The sequence below is a fragment of the Podarcis erhardii genome, assembly GCF_964252035.2.
Source record: "Podarcis erhardii genome assembly, chromosome: 12".
Taxonomy (NCBI): Eukaryota; Metazoa; Chordata; class Lepidosauria; order Squamata; family Lacertidae; genus Podarcis; species Podarcis erhardii.
Genome location: NC_138513.1, coordinates 11,087,974 through 11,105,447, shown reverse-complemented (window position 1 = coordinate 11,105,447; position 17,474 = coordinate 11,087,974). Strand labels below are relative to the sequence as shown.

The window sequence follows — 17,474 nt, the reverse complement described above, 5'->3', positions numbered from 1 at the left end:
AAATCCCGCTTTGCGCATGCACAGAAGCACCGAATTGCAACCTGCGCATGTGCAGACGCAGGTTGCGAACGCTGCGGGTTGAGAACATGCGCATGGATCACGTTCGCAACCCGAGTGTCCACTGTAAAGGTTTTGAATGTTAAAGTTTGGACATTGGTTTAATTCCCAAAGAAGGGTTTCAGTCACATATATGATTTGAGCTTCTTAGCTGTGATTTTGCTATTCGTAACTTCAACATAAATGGACCCATGCGTCCCCGATTGCACATCAGCTGGACATGCCTAAAATGGTTGCTGCCTGTATTAGTCAAAATATCATATAGCTGTGTAAATGTTCCAAGGGATTAACATTGAAATGCTGGTGAATTTTCATGAGGAATAATAAAAAAGAGGTGTAAATGTGGATAACTGAACTGAAGACTGGAAAAAAACCCTGAGACTCTGAGATAAACTGAAATTGACAGATACAGACATCCCTACCCAATGCTTAGGAAAAAAATAGACTCAAATGACTGTAAAGGTTGGTGTAATCTGAAGACATGGGAGGCCACCATCTTGCTGAAGCTAAGCAGGTCTGAGTCTGGTTAGGACCTGGTTGAGAGACCTCTTGGGAGCCAAATATATGCCACCTTGGTTCTGAGATGGAAGAAAGATGGGATATAAAGGGAGAGCCAATAACTTTTCTGGAATCTCATCTGGAGCAAGAATGACATGTTACTTCATAATAAGGCTGGTCCTGAAGTGAGTAGAACAAATGCATTTATATAAGAACAGCACAGCTGGTTCTTTTTTTATTGAACTGTGCAAGTTTCTAAAACTCATTACTAAAGACAATATCATGACTTGTATCAAGTCCTAGAAAACAGCAGGCTCCTTGGTGTAGTTTCCACTGGCTGCAGTAGAATTGTTTGCAGGATTTTGTGTCTTTTCTTGCCTTTAAAAATGTTTTTTTTTAATATGTCCATATGCATTATTATAATATACTTTCAATGTATACTACTCTTTTCATTGAGGTCACTTTCTTGAAATAAGCGGATGATCTAAACTTTTAGGAGACAAACAAATTACTCATTATTCCTGAGCTCCATTTGTCCTTCTGGATCCTTGAGAACCAGAGTATTTTGCCAGCTTGCTTTTCCTTTGAGACATTAAAGAGCACCTTTGAGTCAAACCTTTAACAGGACAGTGTGAAAAGGAGAAGTTATGGAGGCCAGTTGACCAAAGGGATTGTGCATCTCCCAGCTTGTCTTTTAGTTCTTTGAAAAGAGCAGGAGGCAAACCTTATAAGAAGAGCAAAGCAAGGTCTGGTACCCAAATGGCCTTTTGTCAGATGTACAACCCCCATGTTTGTGTTTGCTCCAGTGATGCAGGCGGGGAGCCGAATTTTCCTTTAGCCTTTGTTTGCTTGTGTGAGGCTTAAGGCTTATGCAAAAATTGGCACCTAAGTATAAAATAGTTTCCTATGCTGCAAGAGCAAGGAGTTTGGAACTGGGGATTGCTTTTTAGGCTTTACTTTGATTGTTGTGCTTGTAATCCCACAATGCCAAATGCTTTCCTTATTGCAGACATGGGCTTGCTAGGCAAAACTCCTTTAGGAAAATAAAGGAGTGCAGAATTAAGCTTTGGAATGGCTTCTGCAATGTATTTTGTGTGACGAGGGTGGAAAAAATGCTGGCAATCGTGTCCAGCTTTTGATGATTCGGACCTTTTTAGTTGCCTGATAATGAATACAATGGAGCAAAGATGATACTAGCCATCCACCTGCAGCAACGTTTATATAATATCATAATAATGATAATAATTATATTTTATACCATACTGTGTTATTTTATAGTCTGAGTCAGTGTTTTGCAGGGTGCTGATGTCCATGGATCCACACAAATGATTGCCAGAATATGTACAAACACACTCTTTCAGGTTTGGATGTGGGTTCCCAAGTGTTATTTTGGGGGTGCATATCTCCACTTCCTTCATTTTATATATTTTAGCTGCTATCGACATAGGTTTGTGTTCTTTACAGTGTTTCGCATCCAAATAAAGTGTTGGACCGGATAAAATTGGCTGCCACTTCATACAGGGCACTATCCTGGATGTGAATTTATGAATAGTTGTGTCCTGAGGCATATATATATATATATATATATATATATATATATAATGATATTTATTAAGTTTTCCTACATAAGAAAAATTACAAAAATAGAAAAAAAGAAAACAAAAGAATACACAAAATACAAAATAGAAATAGCAAAGAAAAATAAAAAAAAGTTAAAACTAAATCCCTCTTTCTATTATCTTACCACTCATTTGCTTATTTTCTTGACTTCCTCGCACCTCCCTTTTTTGTATTCTATTTAATAATTGGTTCAGCAAATCCATATCCTCTTGGTTAATCCTTAATTTCTTATCTTCACATATTATAAACTTTGATTTTTCATCTAAAATCAATCCGTTTTTACATATTCCTTTGCCTTATTGCTAAAACCTCTTCATTTCATTTCAACATCATTAACATTCAATAATTTTATAGTGTTTCTGTAAATAGTCTTTAAATTTCTTCCAATCTTCTTCCACCGACTCCTCTCCCTGGTCTCGGATTCTGCCAGTCATTTCCGCCAATTCCATATAGTCCATTACTTTCATCTGCCATTCTTCCAAGGTGGGTAAGTCTTGTGTCTTCCAATACTTTGCGATGAGTATTCTTGCTGCTGCTGTCCTGAGGCATATTTTGAGGCTCCCACTCTCCTTGTCTCGTCTACTTATTTTGGCTCTTATTGGCATACGTGTGCCATGTTTGACAGCGTCATGCTCCTGATTGGAGCACTAAGCCAATTCAATACCATCTCATAGAGAATACCCCCCCTGGAGTGTGGATGTATCATTTGTGCTGTCTGAAAGCTTATACAGTCATACCTCAGGTTGAATATGCTTCATGTTGAGCGCGTTCGAGTTGCGCTCTGCGGCAACCCGGAAGTAACGGAGCGCGTTACTTCCAGGTTTCGCCGTTTGCACATGCGCAGATGCTCAAAATGACGTCACACACATGCGCAGAAGCAGCGAAAAGTGACATGCCCCTGTGCAAACGTGCCGTCACTAGTTACATTTGCTTCTGGATGCGAATGGGACTCCGGAACGGATCCTGTTCATATCCAGAGGTACCACTGTATTGGATTTCACACTGCTAGGGAGAAATCCTGTGCACAAGAACAGGCTCCAGCCTAAGTCAGCCCTCTCCAGTCGCATCCATGGAGTGCGAAGATGTACTTTTGGCTGAGCTGGGGTTGGAGACTTAACACTGGTTGAGCCCAGCTGATCCAGGAATCGGCTGAGCTGAAGATTTGCTGCATCCTAAACTGCAGATCTTATTGTAGGATTACCACCCTACCTTCTTATTCTCTTCTAAATAGTTTAGTTATTATTATTTGCAGTATTATCATTATATTATGTTATCTGTTATTGAAATACCCTATTCTCTTGACTGTAATTTGTTTTAAACTTATTTTAATATTATTTTAAATGGCTGTAATGTGCCCTGGGACCTCAAGGTGCAGGGTGAGTAAGAAATCAAATAAACACTACTAACAAATAATACTGTGTGGCCTAAACAGAAATCAAAGATGCCCCAGGGCAAACAGTGAGCCTGTGGCTGAGCGCAGGTTAAAAGTCATTGGTTTGCCATCCAGCATCTTTCTGCAACTCGGTGGGCTTTTTCGGCTGTTGTCTTAGATCCACAGTGGACCTGCGCGTCAATGGAGCCAGGATTCCATTTGTGTGGTCAGCGTTCCCTTTGCAAACGTATGCATTTCCTTGCATTGCCCCATATAAGCTCTTTTTTTTTTTAAAGCTCCTATGAAGCTGCATGATATTAATCTAGAGTAAATGATCTATTTCAGATTTATGCTGGGGAGTGAATTCACCAGGGTACAGGGAAGTATCTCATCACAGACCTCCATGAATAATGTATTACACTTAGCAGTGGCAGGCTTGAGTTAGCTGAATTCATGTCATTTCATTTCGGGCCATAAGCGACTGCGCTTTCCCTTCGCTTGTCATTCGGAGGCCTGTATTCCTTAGAAAGTAGCCGGTATACAAGCTGAAGCTATTTTTCTTCCTGTCTGCTTTAGAAAGAATACTTTCTCTTTTGACTTAGACACACACATTCATTCTCCCTAATGCTTTTTTAAGAAAGCGAGCCTTAAAGATCAAAGATATTCAGCCAACACCTGTGCTAACAGTATTTTCAATTGCTATTGAGCATTCTTTGTAAAGCTGTTTTTTAAATGCAGGTGTTTTCTTAGTCTAATATGTGGAATTTAAATGAATCCATAAAGGATGAGTGCTGAGCATCTTCCACATATCTTTCTATTATGCTTAACATAAAAGTGGAGCTTATTTAATCATAAATTCAGTACAAAGGGAGGAGAAAAAATATCAAAGATTTTCTCCCCATCGCTCTTTGTTAGGTGATGTTATATTCTTTTCTCAAATATTTAAACCAGGAATGGCCAGCTGGTGTCCTGCGGTTCGGATACAACCTATGAATCATATCCCGCCCCCCACTTTCTGAACCCAGGTGGGTCTACCAAATTTTAATTGAAGGGTATTAAAACGTTTGCTACTGTTTCACTTGTACATACATATATATTTATATTTAGTTATGATGGGAAAGAGAGGGGGGAGGTCTACACAGTGGGTAGGGAACCTCAGGCCTGGGGGGGGGGGCAAATGTGGGCCTCAAGTAATCTCTCTCTACTCATTGTGATTCTCCTAAACTATCCCCCCTCTTCCCAGGCTACATCCTTTACTGATCCTCCTTTGCAGCTCACAAGTGCTTTCACTTAGCTAGAATATGTCCTTGAAGTCTGATAATGGCTCTTGTTTGCCTGGTTGGTGGCTAGAGAGGGGTCTGTATATTGTTGTTATTGTTCATGTAATTTCTATACCGCTTTAAGAAAAACATCGCAAAGCGGTTTAAAGCCTACATTAAAACACAAAATGAAACCATTTGGAAGAAAACATTACAGATGAAAGTAAAATACAAAGTATACACTTGCAACATAATTAACAGGAAATGTTATCTTAAAGATTCCAAAATAAAACATTAGGAAGGAGGTCAAGTGCAGAATGCACATTTAAACCAGCATTTGAAGATTCCTCACCAGACATCTCACCCCTTATGTCTTCTGTGCTGAGATCATCTCCCCATGTCGGACATGGACATATTAGAAGGGGGAGGTCCCTTAATCTCCTAGAAAACACTTCCTCCAACCCAGGATACAGGGAAGGGCATTGACACGTCAGAAAGGGCAGGGCTACACACCTCTCCCTCCTGATGATGGGTTGTGTTGTATAGGCACTAGTCTAATGTTCAAAGATTATCTTCACATCTGGTGCTCACCCACATTCACCTCGGATCATGCCTACCACTGGCCCACTCTGAAGGCTTCCCAGAAGGAAAGGTGACCCTCAGGGTGAAGAAGGTTCACCACCCCAGCCTACATGTTTTAACATTCTCTCTCTCTCTCTCTCTCTCTCTCTCTCTCTCTCTCGGTTGGTTTTAGATGACCATGTCCATGCTTGTGTGCTCCATAACAATATCAGGACTGAATATATGACCTTGAAGTCGCTCAATATTCTCTGGCCTCATGGTGATGTCTCAGGAAGTGGATCTCCTGCTCCACAGTGCTCAATACGTATATGGGTAGGAAGACTTCCTAAAGTAGAAAGACTGGTCATTAAATTCACAGCCCCCAGCTGTTGCTCTCGCCCAGTTTAACCTTAGGCCTGGGCCTCATTGTAGTCTTCAGAAAGACAGCAAGTAAGGGGGAAGTCACAAAAGAGCCTCCTGTAATTTGAGCATTGAGAGCTTGGAAAGGCTGAAAGATCTCATGTGTGCACAGTCTGTGGGCAGTGTGTGTGCGTGTGGGGGTGCAGGATTGTGCCTGCTTGTTCCCCTTCACAGCTCCTATGTGTATTCTGCACAACTTGTCCAGGAGCCCATGTCTGGACAAGCTGTATTTGTGCAGGTTCTGACTGTGTTATTATGAAAGGGTGTGTCTGAGTGGAACAGAGTAGAAGGGACCTTTAGGTGAGGTAGGAGCCTTTTTTTCTGCAGCTAGATTACGTTGTGTTTATTCTTATATGGGTGGCTGAGAATTTGATTGGTTTGGCTTGTTTAATTGTTTGTTGGGCATATGGTGGGTTGGAAAGAATGGGTTCACTTTTCCTTTTCTTAATTGTCGATCACATTATGTTAAAAACTGGAATTTTTAGTGGATCTTTTTTGGGTTGTTTTCATTGTCCCAGCTCCTGCCAACCTAGCAGTTTGAAAGCACGCCAAAAGTGCAAGTAGATAAATAGGTACCGCTCTGGTGGGAAGGTAAACGGCGTTTCTGTGCTTCTCTGGTTACGGTGTTCCTTTGCTCCAGAAGCGGCTTAGTCATGCTGGCCACATGACCCAGAAAAACCGTTTGCGGACAAACGCTGGCTCCCTCGGCCTGTAAAGTGTGATGAGCGCCGCAACCCCAGAGTCGTCTGTGACTGGACTTAACTGTCAGGGGTCCTTTACCTTTTTACCTTTCATTGTTTTATTCTGACATTTTTAGGGGAATTTATTTAGCTCTTAATTACGCTGTTTTAAGATCTGTAGTTCTTATGGCATTTTTTTGTACTTGCCACTCTATTCTGATGTTTATGAAGATGCCTTATTTAGCAGTTAATTGGGGTGTTCTGTCATGTGTAATTTTTCTAAGGGCTTTTTTGGTATTTTATATATATTTATGACATATTAAGATACATTGTAAACAACTCAGAGGCTACCTCCACCCCAAAATATACGCAGCACATGAACTGCCTAAGGCTGCATTCATACCATACATTTAAAGTGCTCTGATACCCAGAATTCTTTGGGGAAGCTGTGACTATCTAAAGTGATGTCATAATGTTTCAAATGTATGGTGTGAAAATGGCCTTGATAAACAAACAGATGCTGCCCAAAGCAGGGCTCTTGAAAGCATAAGTATTGCCTACATGTGCAGGCATGCTCACCATTCTGGGAAATGCATATTGGGAGGCCAGAGCCTGTGGGCATGATCCTGTTTCCTCATCATCAGCATGCATTGACTAGACACATGTGTGTGTATATAGTATTATGATAAGGTGAGGAGTCAGAGCTGGCCAGTATGGCAAGGTGATGCAGCTGCTTCCAGCCGTCCATTTGTGGTGCCATTAAGGGCAACAGAGCAGATGACAATTCACTGTGACCAATGGGGACAGTTCATGAAGATCCCTCCCTAGAACTGGAAAACTTCCCATCAGGTTGTGTGCAGGGATGCAGTGGCGTAGCATGGGTTGTCAGCACCCGGGGCAAGGCAAGTAATTTGCGCCCCCTAACCCGTGGATTTGCGCCCCCTAACCCTAACCCCCAGATGTTGCGCCCGGTGCAGCCGGCCCCCCCTGCACCCCCCACGCTACGCCACTGCAGGGATGGGAGAGCAATTTGATTCAATTCTTATTTACAGGTGAACCCACCTAAATTGAACTTTCTGAAACAATGTGTTTCACTTCTCCAGATTTTGCATTGAAGTTCTCCAGCTATGTAATACATACAAGAATTCATACACATGGGGAAAGCGTGCATATAAATGGATATACTGCTGAAAAATAGCATACCAACACGCATTAAATTAGGGGAAATTGCTTTACTCAAATGTAAGGCACACTCTTTTGGCCAAATTACATCACAAAAATTAGGGTGCACATTCGATTTGATGGCGTCAGCAAATACTTTTTTGGTTTCAAGGTTTTGTAAATTAAGGTGTGCTTTAGATTTAATGGTGCATTAGATTTGCATAAATATGGTAGAATTTTGCACTGAGATGCTGATAAATTTTCACGAGGATTTCTTACAAAAATAAAAAGCTCAAACTTGTGTAGAGAAGTGGAATAGACAGATTTGCCCATCTCTAGTTGTGTGTGCCATTTAAAATGTGTTAGGTTGGGGTGTGGCTTCTGGATTTTTGTTATCAAGAACCAAGTTGTCTTTGCCATCCTTGCAAGTGCAATAGTGACTAGTGTGATGGGGCAGAGCCATGGTGCCACATTTCTGAAACTGGCATTGCTGCAACGTACATGGTTAGAGGCAGGATGGTGTGAATGTTGTCTACAATGATTCATCAGGCCCCAAATCACCTCTCTCCTGCCTCATTCTCATCCTAGTAAACAGCAATGCCAGTGTCAAAAGGGCATCTCTATGGCTCTCCCATTACACTGCCACCATCCTGGCTGCAATGGGCCATTAAATATTGAAGTTTAAAAAATGGGTAAAACCTATTGCACAGGACTTTTCATAGTAGTACCCAACCTAGCTCTGTCTTGAACCTAGTGAGGTTCTTATACAGTTTTATGCACCATGCAAACAATGTGCCAATGTAGCTCTTATTATGAACACAGGTTTACATGGACCTTGTTGTTGTACATGGAATAGTTTTCAGGCACTATTTGTCTGCATTGAGGGGACCTCTTTCCCAGCTTGTAGCAAACCTTGTTTTCCCTGTTGCATGTTCTTTTCTGGACAGCAGCCCACGACTGAGATTATTTGGAACTGCTCTTAGGAAGACTGCAAACAATGATGTTTCAAGGGACAACTCCTTGCTGCTGCTTGGAATCATGTTTCTGACTCGGTCTGTGGCTTTATTTGTTTGTTCGAAACATTCTAATACCGCCTTTCACCAAAAAAATTTAGAAAACTAAAATAGCCAAAATAGTTTTTTAAAAAATAAAATGCTAAAAATAAACCAGCAGATTAGATGTCCTTAGCAAGTTAAAGGCCTGCTTGGGTGAACAAAAAGGTTTCACCAAATGTGGGTGCCAGGTGAGTATTTGGGGAGGGGCACCCCACAGTTGCCACAGCCCCCCCCCAAGGCCTACATCAGTCATTGTCATCTGCTTCACACCACACAAGGGCCTCAGCAGGCGACATAAGGACAAGACAGGCTGGGATTGGAAGAAGGTGCTCTTTAAGTTACCTGCGCACCCAAGCTATTTCTGGGTTAACAGAGTCTGTAACCTGAAGCATATGTAACCTGAAGCGTATGTAACCCAAGGTACCACTGTGCCAACACTGAACGGGGGTCAGAAATGAGATGTGGGCAGAACTAACAGATTTGTTTCTTTCTGTATTCTTACATTTACACCCCTCCTTCCTTTTGTCATGGAAAGTAAGACTGTGTACATGTGGTTCCCAGGTGAAGATCCCACCCAGGCCAGATTGGCTTAGCCACAGTAAGCTGGTGCCCTCACAAGCCTTCGGGCTAAACCACAGGACGCAGCACAGCAATAATAAGCATTATGTGCTTACTTTCAACTATAAGAACTTAAGAACAGCCTGCTGGATGAGGCCAATGGCCCATCTCATCCAGCCTCCCGTTCTCACAGTGACCAACTGGAAACCTGTGGGAAACTCGCAAACAGGACCCAAGCACAAGGACAGTTTTCCTTCCTGCGTTTTCCCAGCAACTGGTATTCAGAAGCATTTCTGCCTCTGACCATCAGGAGGAAATGACACAATCAGCCTTGGGCTCAGTTGTACAGGCCACATTGGCCACATCACACCATATATTCAAAGTGCTATGGTACCAGTTTAAACAGAAATGGTTTCCCCCAAAGAATGCTGGGAACTGTAATTTGTTAAGGGTGCTGAAACTTGTTAGGAGACCCTTCTTCCCCACACAGAGCTACATTTCCAGGCGTCCCTGGAGGGATTGATGGTTAAGCCACTCTGTGGCCATTGTTATGTTTTAAAAACCAACCCACCAACCAATGATGGCTTGATGCAGGGATATAGTATGACATCACTAGTTCCAGTCCATACACAAATGTAAAAATTAATTAGGGCTATGGCGAACATTGATCTGTTGTTAATTTTGTATCTATTGTGGTTTTGAAAAAAGCAATCTAAAGTTGTAGAACATTTACCAATAGGGGGCAGAAGCAGCATTTGACAACAAAAAGATTACCTTCCCCCACCCTGGCAATTAAACTTCTCTCTTTCTCTCATAATACAAGCCCATGATGTAAAATAGAAGTGAGCAAGAAACCAGAGTTGAAACTTCACAAACAGGGAGCGCTTCAACTTGTTTGTAGATTGCAAATGCTTTTACCCAACTCAGTCTCAAATTTAATAAGCTGTTGAGAAGAAGGCTCGCTGTTTATGATTTACAATATTCAATATGCCTTTTCCAAACATCCCAGGTTGTGTGGCACTCTCTGAGGGTTTTTATACACCACTTCCTAGTTTTTTCAGGAGATTGTCCATGTGACATACATTAGAAAACATCCACCAAGCAAACAATACATTGAAACTACTAAAACAAGAATTAAAACTGTAGTGTGCCATAAAATGAGTAAAGAGACAAAACCATTGTTAGCTGAAAAGCTTAGGATAATAGGATAACCGTGGCTTGACACCTGCACAACAATCAGGTATTTGCTATATGAACTTCCCTAAGGAGGGTGTTGCAAAACTGGAATGCCACCTCTCTACCTGTCTTCAGAAACCACCCGTCTTAACTCTGAAAGTGGGACAGACCAGAGTCGGGTCTCCAATGATGATCTGAAGTGGCAGGCAGGTTGTGGGAGAAGGCAGTCTTTTAGACCAGGGGCGGCTACCTTGTGACCTTCCAGGTAGGGCTGCCTGCATTACCAAAAAGAGGATTTCCAACACGGAAATTTTCATTTAGCAATTGACTGGTGTAAACGCAAATGTAGAAAAAAAATCTTATAATTTAAACTGAAGCTTCATATATCTCACCGGTGGGGAGTTTACTACGTGACTTTTGTGCCTGACCAAGTGCTGCAGACTAATTGTTGACGGGCTGCTTCAGGACTTCTGCTTTCCCTTTTTATGGCTCCTCATCTTTGAACCAGACTTGGATTGGAGAGCCCTCAAATAGAGGACACTTTCAAACAAAGGACTGCCAAACCTTCAAAATAGAGGACTATCCCTTGTAAAGTAAGACACACAACCACCCTGCCTTGAGGTGAACTTGGATGGCAACTCCCAGCATCCGTGGCCATTGGCTATCTAGGTTGAGATAGATGTGGCTTGGAGTCTAACAACATCTGGAGGACTAGAGGATGAGCCAAATGCCCCTGCTTTAGGCAGACTAAAAAAAACCTTTAGGCTTTAAACCTGAAAGTTTTTTTCTCTGTATACAGTGTTTGAAGTGGGAGGGATAGGGTGCATTGTCACCCCAGCTCTTTTCCTGTGGCCATTATTGAATCTGCCATAGCTATCCCTTTCATTCAGTCTTATCCATACAGGTTAGAAATAAAAGAACACATCTCTATTACCTTTTATTTCTTCTTATTTTTAAAACCATTTTATAGTCAGGTTGCAGCCAACTAGGCCTGTCCGTGCTTACAGGTGCTCATTTTATTTATTTAAAAATAAATTACCCCTTTCTACTACAAAGTGGTACTTATTCCCCAGTAAATATATTTAACAGTAGAAGATAACCCCTATTTTATTTCTGCAGTCATGGTGGTAAGATTTAAGCGAGTTTTTAAAATGCAAAACTACGCATACGCGATGTGTATTTCCTTCTCTTTTAGAGGAATGATGGAGTGGAAGGAGAAGAGAAATGTTAATTGCATGCTTCACAACCGAAGAAATTCACATGGTTATGAAAAACAGGTCGGTGGGTTGTAAGACTGTTACATCCAGGATCTAAAATTTCTTAGGTGTGTCATTGTATGAGGGGCCTTTTATGTACCTATGGCCTTCAGCAAGCCAATACTCAATAGCAACTCTGGGATGCCATAAACACAGCCAAGTCATTGTGAGCCAGGGCCCCAATCCAGCAATTTCTTGTGAGTGCTTGGTCTTGCCTGTGCAAGAAGGTTCTCAGTCACACCTCCTGGCACATGATGTGTGAACACAGTGGTCTCTCCATTGAACCGAATGAAGGAGTCGTATTCATGAGTTTTGTGTGTGTTTTGAAGCATACCTTGAACTGTGCATAAACCTGTATTGACTGTGCCCCGCCATTTGTAAACAATGTTTATTTCCTTTCCCATTTTTGTTTTTCTTTTGTCATCTTTTGGACTCGTTATTACCATCGCTTTTCTGGATTTATGTATCAAACATTACAGCATCTTCTTTCTGTCAATGGAGGGTGAGGTTTTTGGCTTTTGCCATTGTTAATCCTGATGTCGCTCCAAGGAACTTTTGTCATTGCAAGGATTGTTTCTTAAGTTGGTCCAAAACCATCCCCTGGAATTTCACAATCTCTTCTGTTGAGGTAACATTGGTATACACCTATATTTGCCCAGACAATGGCAGTGCCCAACAAGGTAGTTCTTGTTATATCATGATGTCATTGTTGCACGCTGATTTGTTATGGACAAAATACTTTGTACTCCTTAAGTGTTTGATCACACACCTATGCCATCCTTATCATTGGTTGGCGTATGCTCTTGTTTTGCAATTAAAACAACAAGTATATTTCACACTCGTAACTGATTGATAGTTCTAGCTGAGGCAGTAAACAGAAATGCTAAGAGTTTGTGAGCTGGTCATTAGATAATGTTCCTACTGCATCTGCAAGGAACTGATCCTTCAGAGTGGCAGCAGCTACTCTCAAGAACTAAAAAAAGGTAAAGGTAAAGGTAAAGGACCCCTGGACGGTTAAGTCCTGTCAAAGGCGACTATGGGGTTGCAGCGCTCATCTCGCTTTCAGGCCAAGGGAGCTGGCGTTTGTCCGCAGACAGCTTTCTGGGTCATGTGGCCAGCATGACTAAACTGCTTCTGGAGCAATTGGACACCGTGGAAACCAGAGCGCACAGAAACACTGTTTACCTTCCCACCACAGCAGTACCTATTTATCTACTTGTACTGGTGTGCTTTCGAACTGCTAGGTTGGCAGGAGCTCGGACAGAGCAAAGGGAGCTCACCCTGTCACGGGGATTTGAACCACTGACCTCCTGATCGGCAAGCCCAAGAGGCTCAGTGGTTTAGACTGCAGCGCAACCTGCATCCCTGTCAGGTCTTTGATATTAGGTAGATCACTATAATTTGTTGCCTGCTAAAAACTTCTTTGTTTAGGCAAGTCTACACCAATATGTATTTTTATTATTTATATTTGTTTTGAAACAGTTCATTTTATTTATATATTGTTAAATTTTATGTCAATTTGATTTTAATGTTTGATTTTATCAGTACTTTAAGGAGTATTTTTTTACTGTTTTATATGAATTGCTTAGAGGTTTATTGTCAATAAAGTGGTCTATAAATATTGTAAAAAATGTTTTAATTATTCCAGTGGTCCAGCTAGCAAGACACAGAGCACTGCCTAAAAGTTTTCAATGATGCCCCACACTTGTGTCACCTAGCAACACAACTCAGTTCTTTGTCACCAGTGACAATGCAGATGGTCCCTGGTAATATTAACCTGGATAGGACTGGCTCTCACAATGGAGACAGGCAACTATCTGAAAGCACCAGGAGGTAGGAAGTCTGCACTGCTGTGTACAAATGATCCACAGATCCCCCTTTCCAGATTTGTGCAGTTTTTGAGGATTGGATACCTTCTGGAGAACGGAAAAACAAAGAAGGAAATTGTTACCCCATGGGACATCCAGAGAAAGAAGTTCATTTCCCCCCAAAAGTAGGAATTGTGGCAAAACTGGCCCTGGACTGCCATTTACACTTCAGGTAGGGATTAGCATGTTTCCCACTTAATGACACACACATGCAACAGTAGGCTAAAACTGTCCTGTCCTACCCCCATAATCCTAGTTTTCTCAGTGCACCTTGTTATGCAATACGCCACTTGGCAGTCTGAAATAGCACAGTTCGGAAACAGTTTTACCACTTATCCACTAAATTAAACTAAGCCTGTCAATTAGGTCATTTAATTATTCTGCAAATGAAGAAAAACTGAATGTCCTACCTTCTTCAAGGTCCAAAGTTTTATGCTTTTTTCATACATAGCTAACAGAAATCTTAAGATTCCAGGCTCTCCCACCAATGAAATATTATCATTATTTCACTTGCCCTCCCTCCAAAGGAATCTAGGGTGGAAGGAGAGGACTATTTTGGATGTATCACCCTGGCTATAGAGTCTATGTCCAGAAAGACTCACCTGGCACATTCCCTGTGGTCTTTTCAGTACTAGGTGAAGCCCCTTTTATTCACCCAAGGTTTTTAATTGGTAACTTCATGGTTTTTTGGCTTACAGCACAATCCTAACTATATCTATTCAGAATAAAGTCTTACTGAATTCAATGGGGATTACTCCCAGGTCAGTGGGACTATGACTGCAGTCTCATTGTGATTTGAAGACAAACGGTAAACTGTTGATGATGTCTCAGTTTTTGTGGTTGTCTATAATTGCTTATTGTTGATATGAATGGCCATATATTTTATTTTTAACATTGTCTTGTTTCTGTGGTGGCCAGGAAATGTTTATTGATAGGCAGGCATGTTGTTGTTGTTGTTGTTGTTGTTGTTGTTGTTGTTGTTGTTGTTGGTAGTAGTAGTATTTTATTTAACATATGCCAAAAACATATGCCAAAACCTATGGGACTGCCTCTCCTGGTATGTCCCATGGAGGACCTTACGGTCTTCAAATAAAAACAGCTTGGAGATCCTGGGCCACAGGGAGGTTAGGCTGGCCTTAACCAGAGCCAGGGCTTTTTTGGCCGTGGCCCCAATCGGGTGGAACGCTCTGTCACAAGAGACTAGGGCCCTGCGGGACTTGACATCTTTCCGCAGGGCCTGCAAGACAGAGCTGTTCCGCCAGGCCTTTGGCCAAGGCACAGTCTGACCTTCTGACCTCTCTCCTTCTCTAATCTTCATAGAACTTTAGCCCAATGGTTGCCATTAATTTGATTCTGAACTGATTTTAGAATGTATTTCAATTAATTTACTGTGATTTTATGTAAACTGTGCTATTTTTACTGTCGTTAGCCGCTCTGAGCCTGGCTTTGGCTGGGGAGGGCGGGATATAAATAACATATTATTATTATTATTATTATTATTATTATTATTATTATTATTATTATTATAAAAGACAGTCCTGTTGCATTTCTATTGACCCAGCCTACCCATTCCTCTCATGGCAGCACATACCCCTCCCCTCCCCTCACCGCCAGTAGTGGATGTCAGCTGCTTCCTTCCATACTTAAGAACTGGGAAACTTGTGGACCTCCAGATGTTGCTGAACTCCAACTCCCATTTTCCCTGATCATTGGCCATGGTGGCAGGGGCTGATGGGAGTTGGATTCTAACAACATCTGGAGCACCACAGTTCCCCCAGCCCTGCCTTACTAGTTATACTGGCCAAAATATTAAAAGCAAAAATATTCTCCATTAAGGTAAGTAATACCTTAATCAATGTTAACATAAACTCCTGATGCCTACTGAGTGATGAGAACATAATGCCTCTGCTAATTCCCCTTTAAAGCATCAGAGGCGTTAAATGACTCTTGTTATAAAAACTGCCTGGAGGACACAAATTATCTGTTTTATATTCCCGAGGAAGGTATAAAATCCAGAAAGACTGTGATATGGACATCTAGTGCTTTTGCTATTCAGCCTGCTTATTGCAGGCATACGTTGGGCATGTACCTGGAACTAACCTCAGTTGTGTTCAGATTCATTCTTTGACAGCTGATGGGTCCAATAAAATGGAAGGTGTTTCTCCCATTTTTATGCTTAACAGACTTTTCATTAAAAACAACATGCATTTGTCTTTGCCTTTTTGGGGTAGGGGAGTTCTGTAAATCTTAGGGTTTTCCCAACCATGCTGATACCTCCTTTTTGTTTTTTCAGTAGTCAAGTTTTTGTCCAGTCCTGTTGACACAGGGGCACCGAGTTCAGTATTAGAAGGAATTATAGACAGGAAAAATTGCAGACATAGGTGGTGGTGGTGGTGGGGAACATAATACAAGTGACAAACCTGAGTTTTGCTTTTTAAAAACAAAACAAAACAAAAGAACCCCTGGTGATTCTGTTTTGAAGAAAGCTAGAAATGCAGAGAATCTCTTCACATGATGGTAGGATGGAATGAAAGCAACACATCCATTCATAATTTATTCAATAAAGTAGACCAGGGTATAAAAGATGGCTTTGCAATACGTGCAGAACATACTGAGTGCACCTCATCCGTGCGCAACTTGTCCACATCCCCTTCACTTTGTTCTTTGGTCTTTGAGGCTGCGACTTAGGTTTAAGGTAAGCTTAGAACGTCTCCCATTGATCTCTTTTATTCCGCCTCCATAAAAGAAATTGTGAGGACATTGCTATTGATTTTCTTTTTCCCATCCCCAATAGGTGGTCATTAGAAATAAGAGGGGGGGGGTGGTGGGAGGGAAGTGAGACTCAACCACACTTCTACCTTTTAATTAGGCATTTAGCAGGACGATGTTTGAAAGCAATTAATGGAGAAAAAACATTTTTGTCCTGTTTTATCCACTGGGCCTCCCAAGAAAAATGGAGTGATTATGTGTATGCCAGGAAACTGTTGTCCTTTTCAGTTTTTTCCCATGTCTCCATTTTATTCATGTCATTCAGGGCTCCAAAATTACAGCCATGCCAATTATCTCCTTGTGTGTGTAGAAAGCCAGTTTGGGCTCCTTTAACGCCCGTGTCTCTCCCCCCCTTCCCACCCACCCCTCTTCATTTTATGCCTGGATCTTGGCTATTCTTCAATGGCTGAGCAAGGGTGTTCTGTGGAGAAAGACAGAAAAAAAGGTAGGATCCTCAACAAATATGTGAAGAGGCCCGAGTGGTATTTGGCTACCTGTGAAGAGGCTCCTTGAAGCAGCTTAAGGCACAATGGAATATTGCAGCTAGCAATGGTTTATTTTGTCCACATGGTTTATTTCACACGCACCCAGGCAACTGGTGAATGGAGGATTAGCACAAGTTTTCACCTTATTGAAAGGGGAGGATTCAAAGCAAACAAATAGGACATGCCGCTGTGGAATATGAAATTAAAGATTCCCTTGTGCCCTCTTGCATAGCCCTTCAGTCATGTTCAAACTTAATTAGGGATAATATGATTGCTTTGGACATACAAATGGCATTTGCGGATTTGTCTGCATTGTTCACTGCAGTTTCAGTGTCTTAAACTCACAGCCCAATCATTTATTAAGATTACACAAGGAAGTGGGGGAATCAGGAAAATCAGTGAGACTAAATTCAATTTAAAGTGGTAGTTGCTGGTTTATGTGTGGATCTGCCCCACCTCTGTGCATTGGTTAGGAAGGATAAAGTTGGATAAAATAGCAATCCTACAGCTGCTGAAGTTGTTGTTGTTTAGTTGTTTAGTCGTGTCCGACTCTTCGTGACCCCATGTACCAGAGCACGCCAGGCACTTCTGTCTTCCACTGCCTCCCGCAGTTTGTTCAAACTCATGCTGGTAGCTTCGAGAACACTGTCCAACCATCTTGTCCTCTGTCGTCCCCGTC

At 41.7% G+C, this 17,474-nt stretch overlaps 1 long non-coding RNA gene across 2 annotated transcripts in view; it reads left to right on the top strand.

Annotated features, from left to right (window-relative positions):
- The window catches only part of LOC309326139, a 180,544-nt gene that overhangs the window by 111,288 nt on the left and 51,782 nt on the right, over positions 1 to 17,474 (top strand). The gene's annotated exons all lie outside the window — the stretch shown is intronic.